The sequence below is a fragment of the Propithecus coquereli genome, unplaced genomic scaffold, assembly GCF_000956105.1.
Source record: "Propithecus coquereli isolate 6110/MARCELLA unplaced genomic scaffold, Pcoq_1.0 Scaffold31, whole genome shotgun sequence".
Classification (NCBI taxonomy): domain Eukaryota; kingdom Metazoa; phylum Chordata; class Mammalia; order Primates; family Indriidae; genus Propithecus; species Propithecus coquereli.
Window position 1 is genome coordinate 1162243 of NW_012148730.1, and position 3710 is coordinate 1165952.

At 46.5% G+C, this 3710-nt stretch overlaps 1 pseudogene; it reads right to left on the reverse strand.

Moving 5' to 3' along the window:
* Positions 1 to 1319: 1319 nt before the first annotated feature.
* Positions 1320 to 2704, reverse strand: LOC105814905 (annotated as a pseudogene).
* Between the last annotated feature and the right edge of the window lie 1006 nt (positions 2705 to 3710).

The window sequence follows — 3710 nt, forward strand, 5'->3', positions numbered from 1 at the left end:
GCTGTGAGCTAGGCTGACGCCACGGCACTCACTCTAGCCCAGGCAAAAGAGTGAGACTCTGTCTCAAAAAAACAAAACAAAACAAAACAAAAGAACAATTGCACTATTGGTTTTCTCTTTCTCCCAATCTGCCCCAAAGAGATCACAGCAAAGGAGAATACATCTTAAGCCAATCAGCTGCAGGATGTACACCTAACAGACCTCACAGAAACCTCATCAAAAAGTGGGGATTGGGCAGGGAAACAAAATTTAAAAGGTTAGCACACCACCAGCCCACAAACTGCAGAGAGCTCTCGCAGCCAGATGGGGTGGCCAGGGTGCCCCAAACCCAAAGAAGCAAAATCTCAAAATAATATAAAATGTTCAAAGTTTTGTACGTAAGCTATTGAAGATTTCTCCAACAGTGACTGATAAGAAGCACAATCAGATGGCACTTTTAGAGACAGCAGCTTCAGACTCACAAAAGGGGAATGAGATGAGTTTTATATGGCTAAATCACTGGCAAAAACATAATTTTCTTTCTTTCAAGGAGGCAGGAGAGCAATTAAGTGGTCAACTCAACATAAGGGGCACATGATCCATTCTGTGAGTGGCTAGGAAGCGGGTAGAGATAGGACAAAAATTTGGTCTTAGGGGTCTCACCATCTTAATGTGGTCACTTCTAATGAAAAAAATAAAAAATAAAGTTGTCCAAAGATACCTTAAAGCTAAAAACCTGAACAACATGTTTTTGGGGTTTTTTTGTTTGTTTGTTTTGTTTTCGCTAACTCCTCCTGGGATCACCTTTCTGGTTTGGCTGGTACTTTGTACAGAGCAATGAGGTTTCCCATAGTGAAGTCTTTCCCTGGGCTGTTTGGTTCTCAGTAAGGCAGGCCCATACCTTTTTCCCTCCTCTATGGAGAGGGCAATATGCACTAAGCTGCAAAGTCACCTTCCAAAAGTGAGAAAGGGATTAGATTGCTGCATCAGAGCCGTGGAAGTATTTGGAATGTTTTACAAATGGTTTCTACAACAACAAAAAAGGTAATTGCAAAATGTGTACATCATAAACATGCTTTTAAAGACATTTTGCATTGTACTCAGATTCCCTTAAATGTTGTTCCCAAAGGTGCTCAGCCTGTAGCCTAGCTGGAATCTCTGGGAAGAGACAGAGACAGTTTGGTGAAAAAGACATGGCGGTGGGTGGGGTGAAGGGGGAAAGCAGCCTTCCAGTTAAAGATCAGCCCTCAGTTTAAAGGTCAGCTTTGCTTCGGGCAGGCTGGCCTCAGGCGGAGTGAGGGTCAGAGGGAGAAGCGGCAACAGGGCGAGACTGGGGTGATCTATGTCTCATTCAGGTCAAACAGAGTCAGATCCAGCACCCTTTGTGTACAGAGGTGCTCCTCTTTGGTACATTTCCGTTTATCTTCCAAATCATCAATTGTCTTTTCCAGCTTGGTTACCAATCTCTTGGCAAACTCAGCACGGTCTCTGCCTCCTTGACTTTATCAGTAAGAATCTTCATCTCTTCCTCATATTTGTCTTCTTTTTGAGAATACTTTCCTTCAGCAGCGCTCAGACACTTCAGATTCTGGTCCATCAGTCTGATCTGCTCATCCATCTCTCGGCAACGGGACTCTGCCAGCTCAGCTCGTTCCTCTGTGCGTTCCAGGTCTTCTTCAATAATCATCAACTTACGGGCCACCTCTTCATACTTCCTATCTGCCTTGTCTGCAATATGTTTAGCTTATTTGAGTTGGATTTCCTGGAGTTCCATCTTTTCTTCATCTCTTAAGGCCCGGTTTTCAATCACCTTCATACCTCTCTGACTCTCAGCAGCAGCTTTTTCCACTTCCTCCAGCTTTTGCGGGGCAGTGGCCAGGCGCTCCTGAGCACGGTACAGCTCCTCTTCGACCTGCTGGATCCTGCGGTTCAAGGAGGCCACCTCAGCCTCAGCCTGTTTCCGGGCCGCCTTTCTCGCTCCTTTTCCCGCCGGAGGCACTTGGCTCTCTCCTCTGAACCATCAGCCTGCTGTTGCAGAACCTGGATCTCGCTTCCCCCCGCCTCGACGGTGGTGATCGCAGCCAGCGTGCCTACCCTGCTCCTGCTCGCGCTCCGTTCCTGCCTCCTCCGCTCGGCGTGGCAGCTGCTTCTCGTCAATCAGCCTTAAAGAAAGGGCAGGACTTGGATATTGTTTCTGAGAGGAATAAATCTTACATACACACTTTTGAGGGCAAATTTGCAATGCAGCAATTGTAATAAGTACTCACTGCCATTCTAGTAATGTCTCCGTAACACTTTACTTTTTTTTTTTTTTTCTTGAGACAGAGTCTCCCTCTGTTTCCGGGGCTAGAGTGCCGTGGCGTCATCGTAGCTCCCAGCAACCTCAAACTCTTGGGCTCAAGCAATCCTCCTGCCTCAGCTTCCCCAGTAGCTGGGACTACAGACGCACGCCACCGCACCTGGCTAATTTTTTAGTAGCCTAGCTAAATTTTTTTTTTTAACTTTTAGTAGAGACAGGGTCTTGCTCTTGCTCAGGCTGGTCTCGAACTCCTCAAGCCATCCTCCTGCCTCGGCCTCCCACCGTGCTAGGATTACAGGTGTGAGCCACTGCACCCAGCCTCCATAACACTTTATAGCACCTTTATACACAATCGCTCATTTATGCTCACCACAGCCTTGCGAGGGAAGTAGGGAGGACAGGGAACCACATGCACCTTTCCACCATTGAGTGCTCCCCATTTCCAGGCCTAGGGCCACTTCCCATATTCTTTCTTCCTCGTGGCCACAAGGACACAGCCTGATTTTTCTTCTCTTGGTAACTGTGTCCCCAAGCCTAGGCTGCACAATGGGACACAGTCTGGCCACTTCCCCACTTTCTTACTGCCGTTGAAGCCAAGCACACAGGCTCATTTAATTTTAAGATTTATCTGCTAAACTCTGGAGAAAACAAGGGATAAAACTGACAAGCATAAGAGGAGTGACAAAGGTTCCATAACCTTACAAAGTTTGTGTAATAATGGTCTCTGATCTATAGTTTCTGCTTGATGACAAAAGAAAGTACACCTGAGTTCGGGTCCTCTGCTTATATTTCCTTAGGGATCATGATCATCATCAACACAGCAAGCAACTGTGGAGTCAGGCACTGTTCTAAATGCTTTACACATTTTAACTCATTGAATTATCACAACAACTCGTTTTATAGATAAATATAATGAGGCAGGCTTCAAACCTAGGCAGACTGGCTCTGGCGTCTATGTTTCTAACGACAATACCATACTGCCCCGCTGGCTCTTCCCTACCACCATTCTGCCTTCTGCCTGTCAAGAGAGGCTACTATTTGAACACTTTTTCCATGAGAGACCAGTACACTAAGTTACAGATGAAGAAACTGAGGCCAAAAAAAAGTTAGACTTTTTGTCCAGGCTCACGCCTATAATCCTAACACTCTGGGAGGCCAAGGCCAGAGGATTGCTGGAGGTCAGTTAGTTCGAGATCCAGCTCATCTCTACTAAAAATAGAAAAAAAATTAGCCAGACAAGTGAAAATAGAAAAAATGAGCCAGGCATGGTGGCACTCACCTGTAGTCCCAGCTACTCGGGAGGCTGAGGCAGGAGGATTGCTTGAGCCCAGGAGTTTGAGGTTGCTGTGAGCTGGGCTAACCCCACAGCAGTCTAGCCTGGGCAACAGAAGTGAGACTCAAAAGTTAGACTTTTCCAAGGCAGCATTAGCGG